The following is an 8,535-nucleotide window of genomic DNA, read 5'->3' on the forward strand; positions in this document are numbered from 1 at the left end:
GGAGTTGCTTTCCGCCCACCCCGGTTGGCTCCGGCCAGAACGCCACAGCCGTACTCAGTGACTATTGGCCGGTTCATCTCCGCCCCGGCCTCTGATTGGCGACGGCGTGTAGTCCCGCCTCTCTTTACTGGCCCGCGCCTTGATTGGCTCCGCTGGGCCATCCCACCCCTTCTTCGAAGTTACCCGGCGCTATTGGCTCCTGCTCGTGGCTCCGCCCACTCCCTCCCCTCCCTTCCCTTCAGCCGCTTGCTCTAGGGCCTATTGGCCGGCTGTTACCGTGGCAATCCGTGCTGTTCCGTGGCCTGCTGCCCTCCTGCCCCCTCCCTTCAGCCTGTCTGGCTCCAGCCAGGGCGGGGCCACGTGCCAAGTACAAACCTGGACCTCAGTTATATCAAGCGGGGATACAAGCCTCTGAGCACCCCCATGCTGCCCTAATGCAGACAGTGTGCCAGGGCTTTGCACCCCCACCAGCATTTGACCCAGGACAAGTTACACCCGAGTTTATTTCCAACCAGGAAATCGCAAAAATTAAATGGTGTGCGTGTGCGTGTGCATTTTTGTTATTTTTTTTCTTTTTTTGCAATTGCCCAACTGGGAAATTGTGAAAATAAATAAATAGATATAGATATATTGCAATTTCCCAGCTGGTCTAATAAAAGGTATCCTTTCGGCACCAAGAGTTCAAGATTTTTGCATACAGGCAACCCCCGCTTAGCGCTCTTAATCGATTCCTGAAAACCCAGGCATTAAGCAAAACCAAAAGTATCTGACGGCCCAAGATGGTGACCGCAAGTGTTTTTATGGACCTGCGATGGCGACCATGAGCGTTGCAATGAAACTCGCTGAGCGCTACGTGGAATCGAGTCTCTGTTTTCAATGAGCGTTATTGTGAAATAGCACTAAGCGAAACAGCGTTCAGCAGGGGTTGCCTGCATCTCCTTCCAAAGCATGTTAGCGCTTTAAATCACGTCCCTCTCCTATCCCGTTTTCTTTCCAAATGTTTCTATTTATAATGTTTACTGAATAGAGTTGTGATCCTTTGAATAAGAGCGATTTGTGGATGTTTCATCACAACTCACACCACAAAACACTTCATCCAGAGAACATTTTTATTTTTTAAAGGCCTGAAATTTAATACAAAGTTCCCAAAGAAGCAACACTTGGCAAATCTCTAATAAATACCGCCACTGATGCTGCCCAGGGTGCATTTCTGGGGATAAAAAAGGAACGATTTCACTTCCAGATCTAAAATTTGGCACCTTTTTCTCATGAACCTATGCTTTTTGTAAAAGGTGCATCAACAGAATGGTTTTTTCCCCCCGTTGAAATACTATTAATAGGCATTCATGTAGTCTTACGAAATACTGCGCTGTGAACCTACAACCTCCTTCTTGTGATGGGTTGTCCCAAGATGAAAAAAGGAAACCATGCTATCTGGTTCATGCAGACTGACATGTGCCAGGGTCATCCCTTGATGGGGTGAATCAGGGCGATTGCCCCAGGCCCCGTGCTTTGGGGGCGCCCATGGACAGTGCCGTACCCACTCTGCATGGCCACCACATGCCACCGGCTCCACACGCCAGCCGCTCGCCACCCCCCCATCTCCCACACAGGCTGATATGCCCCAGGCCCCACAGACCCCTAGGGTCAGTTCTGACACACAGCCTCGTGACCGACCAACACAAGGCCCTGACACTTGACAAAACACAACTGTGATGCCCGAAGCCCCTGGGGTGGGCACAGTTACATTGGCAAAATTGAGCACAGAGGTGTTCAGTTCAGCCACGTTAGGTAGTTTCTATGAAGGTGCCACCTTGACCTACCTTCATCCTTGCTTTGGTCTAACTGGTTCAGAAACATGCTCTGTGGTAGGCAACAGCCTACTTATCAAATGCTATGAAAGGACTGGTAGGGAAAGGGACTCTGCCAAGAAAAGGTTGATAATATAATAAATAGGTTGAATAGATCAAAAGAGACAAACAAAAGGAGTTAAGAGCTACAGTGACACCTCTTAGCAGCATCCCCTCCACCTTTCCCATTCCCATCTGAACCATTTTTACTCTAAGGGTAAAAATCAGTTTGATTCACATTTGATGGTTTTGCCTCTCAGAAAACCCCAGACTTTATAGACTTACAAACCTATTGTTCCACATTAATTACCTGTGAATTTGAATTAACGCTTTGCCTCATGGCTAATTCAATTTCATTGCCATTTAATCCTAGCGTGCAAGCTCCTGTGCCGCGTCTCTTTTGTAGGGCATCAGATATCCACTTCCAGATCGGTGAGCCACTGTCTGGTATTATCATTCAATGTGTGGACTCCATCTGCGCCGTCTGGGCATTTGTAAAGATTACACCAAGTAGAGTTGTAGATGAGTCCCTTGATGGTGAAGGAGGCTGATCCTAGAGCCGCAGACTCTCTGGGAGATGCCACAGGTGGTGGTTAAAAGGGAGGACTGCACCATGGATTTCTCGATCTTCTTTCCTTTGCATCATTTTTCTGCCTCCAAGGCAAGACAGTTTTCCACAAAATAAGATGTACCTTCTCACACAAGGCATTGCCATATAGTCTCGTCTTGGGCTAGTTTTTCCCCCAATTTGCAGTGTCAATGCCACACTTCTTAACATTTGCCTTGAGGGTGTCTGTCCTTGAAGCATTTCCTTTGCTCCCCACCTCCCACATGTCCTTTGGCTTTGGCCGAGTTGGGAGATAGCAGTTGTTTTGGTAAATGTACATCAGGCATGTGCACACAATGCCCTGCCCACCGCAGCTGATGTTTAATAATCAACACTTCAGGCTGGTGGTGTTGGCATTGGCAAGGACGCCAGTATTTGTGCAATGATCCTCTCACTTTATGCCAAGGATCTTCTGGAGGTAGCGCTGGTGAAAGCAGTCCAGGCTTTTCTGGTGGTCCCTGTAGGTTCCCCAAGCTTCACACCTGTAGAGAAGAGTTGGGGTTACCACAGCTGTGTATAATAGGAGCTTTGTTCAAGTCCTAATGTCATCACCGTTGAACACACAATGACGCAGTCTTCTGAAGCCAGAGCTGGCACATCGGATCCTATACTGGATCTCCTCGATGTTGGCCTTCTTTGAGAGATGGCTGCCGAGGTACGCAACGTGTTTAACATTCTCCACTGTCGGTCAATGAGGATCTTTGCCAGGGGAGTTAATTGGCCTGGAGCAAGCTGGTGAAGCACCCTTTTTTTTCTGAGGTTAAGGGTCAATCTCAGGCACTGGTATGCTTGAGAGAAGCCATTAAGGACCATTTGCAGGTCCTCCTCAGTATGGGCAACAACAGCACAATCAGCAGCTGCCTCCATGCCAAAACCAGAGTTACATCCGCCTTGACTGTGTAAAGATTACGGCTTTTGATTAAATGCTGTGCTGCTTGTTGGACACCACATTCCCACAGGGGGCTGTTCAAGATGTTCATATTGTTTTGAAGCCTCCGTATCCAGATCTTAGTCTGTTCTCCTTAACCCATGCTTCTATGTCAAGGTCATATCCAGTGGGTGGCTCATTTGATGTTGCTATAAAATGCTGTAGGAATAGGTCTGATCTTTCCCAGTGATTGGCCCATTTCATTGTTGCCCACAGGCTTGGTTCAACATCCCCATTCTCTTCCAGGAGCTGTGGGCTTCATGTATAAGTAGTTTACAGCTTAATCTTAAGCCTCCATCTATTTGGGCCTTCAGTTAACAGTTGATGGAGAAGGTGATTTTCATTTGCTCTATTGCCAGTAATGATATCAGGGTCTGTGTCTTCTTCTATCACTTGGTCTAATGCCCAACAGTATAGGGAATAAATCTGTAAGTTGTGCAGCCTGTTATGAGCCTCAGGGCACTGTTAAGTCCAGTGTCAAGTTTTTTACCGTGACAATTTCTGGACCATACAGGAGCACAATAGTCTGCTGGTACTTTGTCTATTTTGATGGGAGTCATATCTCAGCCTGATCAAGGCTGCATTAAACAGGTTGCCTGTTTTTAGCCTCAAGTGCCACCCTCCCTACCTTTAGTGTTGGGGGAAAAAAAATCTGTTTTTACCAGTTTAACATTTTTCCAACCAGCAAAATAAGTTAAGGGCCAGACAGGGTGGTTTTTCTTTCCTAGTACAGCATGTCAGTATACCCGAGTCTGTACTAATAGCCCTTGCCAACATAGTACACTGATATTTCTACATCAGTAAAGCAGTTCCAGAGTCAACACAACCTAAAAGCTCTTTGTCAACATCTGGCAAAGTGCTTTGAGGCCTCGCGTGGACATGGCTATAACAGCAAAGCTCTGCTTTGTCCTTGCATCATAGAACCACTACGCAAAAAGTGACACAACTTCAGCCAGTAACGGAGCAGTTTTGCTGATATAACATCACCTTCACTAAGGGATGTAGCTGATACAAGTATGTCAGTCAGACATCACAGCTCTTCCCACTGAGGCAAACAAGTCTTTGTCAGCAGAAGTCTATAATTTAAAACCATTTTCTTTATATTATAAATGTGTGCATTGCATTATCATTATAAACATGTATAAAATCATCCAGCAAAAAGCCATTAATGCACCAGTAAGCATTTCTAGTACAAACCAAGCTTAAGGGAGGGTAACCTGAGACTCGCTGGCATTTGAATGGTTGAAAAGATGTCACCACACTACAGTAGCTGTATGGACTGGGAGTTTCTGAGATGTTCACACCTGTAACAGAAATGTCTCATCTTTGCTCTTGGGCCTGAGCTGGATTTTCTTGGAAAGCTCAATAAAATTCCCTTGGTTCAGTTTTGAGTTAGGCCAGCAGAGAAATGGTTATCTTTTTATGCATTCAAAAATGATCCTCTTCTTTTTCAGTGAGGCAACAGGTAGGATGTCAAAACATCAGTGGTGATAAATACTTTTGACAAGTTTAGAGAAATGGGGAAATTGAGCCCAGAAGTAATTAACTTGTCCTGTATTGCCCACCTTTCTACAAGCTGGCACAAGGAAATATAATGTATCCTTCTCTCTCCCTGGGAAGGATCATGCACTACAGGAGAGTTCCCTAAGGGAAGTGAATAGTATTTTCCCCATTTTTTCCCCTGCAGCTCCTATTGAGGAGGGAAGAAATTTTAACTGTTGTCAGGACTCTAAAGCACAGGGGTTTGTTTGGTTGGGGTTTTTTTGTAGTATCTTTTAAGTTGCTATGCTGGCATAGGCCTCCCCTGCTTTTTAGTGCCTTTATTACAATCTTGTCTTTTTACAAAGGGTGGAGCTATACGAAAAAAGCCACATATTTTATACCAGCAAAAGAATTCTTTTGCCACTATATTTTAACAGCAGTTCTTCAAATAAATCATTGCTTCTGCCAGCATAGCTTCATCTCCAGAAGGTATTTTGCTGGCACAACTGTGTTGATCGGGGTGTGATTTTTCCAGTCTCTTAAATTATATTGTTGCCAGTGTGGACCAGGGTTCAAAATCTTTCTAGTGGGGGGGGGGGGGGGGGGGGGGCCGGAGTTGGTTGCTAGGATGTTTGCCTCTTGCTGCTTCCTTTGCCGGTTTTCACTTTTAGGTTTTATGCTTCCAGTGACTTTTGACCAACCCCCACTAAACTTTTATAACTAGGTTATAAGTTTAGCCACCTGAATTAATCTGAGTAAAGTTTGGACTAGGAGTGTACAATGAGCAGGCATTCTGTTTGCTTAATCAAAATCACATACATGGAGTTGCAAATACCTTTTATTTGACTACTTGGAAGACTGGCTATCGATACAGTTCCAGCAATTCATGAAACATGAAAGAACGCATAATTTCACCAGTCAGCAGCACCTAGGGGCCTTGTGGAAACACACTAGCTAAATGGTGTTTCAGAAAAATATTTTTTGTTACTTTGACACAATTTCTCAATCAGCCAAGAAGTGGAGATGGCCGACTTTTAGGAGAACCCCATCCAGTCCTCCAGGTTCCAGGAGGGAATTTCACTACGGAGAGGAAGTTAGTGCAGGCGGGAGATATTTCTGGGAAACATAGGGCTTTTTTGTCTAAAGCATGGAGGTTGGTTTGAGGGTAAATGGTGGAGTTTTGGGTAATGCTGGGCAAAATATGATTTGCCCTGGAACCTTTTCTTGGAACCTTGGTTTTGAGAGCTGGGGAAACCAAAATACACTTGCCCCACAGGTCTGTGACTTTTGTAAAATGCTGCTTTTATTTTGCCTGAAAGGAATACTCCTTGGCTGCATGTTTCTACTTCTGCTTCTGTTTTGATTAGAAAAGATCAATTTAAATTGTAACAAGGGGGGGGGCATCAAGATGAATAGGGTTGGTCACACCTCTTTCTGTGGTGCAAGCAAAGCCAATCTAAACACTTCTGAACTTTTGTGTAAAAAAGTGTCCACACTTGGAGGAGAGCCCACAAACACTGTGCAGAGCAGTTCTGAGAGAGTGCTGTATTAGTTCCCAGTCTGAAGGTCAGCTTTGCCAGCAGAACCATTAAAAACTTCTCTTTTTAAAACAAATAAATAAATAAAATTTGTATAGGAAGCACCAGGGATACTAAACATCTACACCCACAAAATACACAGAAAACCATTTGTTGCTGATATCAAGTGACTCTCATTTTCCAATTACTTTTTTTAATACCTTGCAGTGAGGTAGGGTCTGTACAGGAATTAAATTTAGATCAGCCTAACCCTGGTTAGGTCAATCTTAATGCCCAATCATACAGGCATTAGGTGTGCTTCAATCACCCAAAAAACGGTGTGCCCGATGGGAGTTAGCTCACCTGAGGAGGTGCACTAATTAGTCTCTCAAATGCCTGTATACATTTACAGCACAGCCCCAGGACTGGGAAAGCCTAGCCACTCACCCCAACCCCCTATCTGCCTGCATTGACTTGTCAACCCCCACCATAGATCCATTAACCTCCCCCCAGATCCCGCCTGTCCTTTCCCACACCTCAAGTTACTTAAACTGTGTTCCCTGCAGGGCTCCCAGGAATGGCGAATGGCTGCCCATGCTGGTCTTGAGTCTATGTTTAAGTGGCTTAAAGTAAGCCTCGTGAATATAAACCAGAGGCGTGGCAAACAATTGCACATACCCTTAGAGGTCAAATTATTTAACTTGACACTGAAATCACTATAAAGTTTGCCAGAATTCCCTGAGGTTTTCTTCTGTTCTTGTTTAGTCCCGATATATATCCCCCAAATACCAGAAACATAATGCATGTAATAAAGGGGTCACTAAGTTATCTGTAAAGGGAAAAGTATTAAAAAGGAAGTGTGCGCATGCATGCGCATATTTTATGCTTAGACTATACTCATGACACAATACTATATTGACCTTTATAACAGCTTGTATTTTACATGCATTTTCATTGTGATGGGTTCATCTTTACAAGCAGCAGCAGACAGCACAAACAACAGTAAGCCAAGGCTGAAGGCTAAAGATGTCATAGATAGCAGAAGACTTGTTGAATCCACTAATCTCTGCTCTTGTCAAGCCAGAATTATTCCTCGATGGTATATTTCCAATCTAATCTCAAAACTTGTAAAATCCATTGTTATAATTTTTCTGTTTTCACTGTTGTATATTATCTCTCCCAAATTGGTGTAACCCATTTATTTCAGTAGTGTTCTCTTTGTCTCTGTAGCTAGATAATAACTATATTAAAAACGTGATCTAAAAATACTTCTATATCCCCCTACATCTTTTTCAAAGCTCAGTACCAGGTACACCTGTACTGCAATGCAAAGATTTAAAGTAAATAGCTTGGTGTCCAAGATGGCTTGGGCACCAGTAGTGTAGTGGTAGCAGTGTGAGCCAGCAAAGACATTCCCAAGCATGCCTTGTCAACCTGCTATTTCTCCCACAAAATACACTAGTGAGGCCATTCTGGCTGTTTCTAAGCATGCCAAAGACTGAGGTCTCTAAAGTAGCCAAAGAGAGCATCCTGCAGTGTCTTCACCAGCATATCTGGGTTTGGATGCCGATAGGAGTTGGGGAAGGAAGGCAGGGGAACTTGTGCTCAGAGCCGTCTTGGCAAGAGCTCCACTCGCTGAGGACATCCCCAGATCCCCACAATGCTGAAACCTGCGCTGCCATGGATAGACTCCTACCGATAGTCAGGCTAGCTAGCCTAATGCTAGCTCAGGTATATTTACATGAGCTACAGTCACACCCGTGACTGCAAGGAGCTATAACCACAACTACCTCTTCTCTTTATTAAACTAATTATTTTTTTTGGCTTGAGAGGATGAGCAGGTCCAACCCACACATGTCTTGCTTTGGGATTCTATGGAAGCCCCATCTGTGTATACAGTAATTTATCACAATTCTGCATTACCAGTGACCAAGCGAATGAGACGTTACTGGGCAAGGTTCTGTGTTGCTACAGAAACTGTCTGTAGTAATCCAGTCGATCAAACAAGGCTCTCCTGACACATGCTTTCAGCGAGAGCCCATGAATAATTCAGTCTCCCTGGCTTGCTCTTCTTGCTCTCCCTGCAAGGAGGTGAAAGCCTCAAAGGAAAGCTGGAGCGATTAGCTGGACAGCTCTTCACTTAGAAAATTA

The sequence above is a fragment of the Crocodylus siamensis genome, chromosome 1, assembly GCF_052110815.1.
Source record: "Crocodylus siamensis isolate JL-2025a chromosome 1, ASM5211081v1, whole genome shotgun sequence".
NCBI lineage: Eukaryota > Metazoa > Chordata > Crocodylia > Crocodylidae > Crocodylus > Crocodylus siamensis.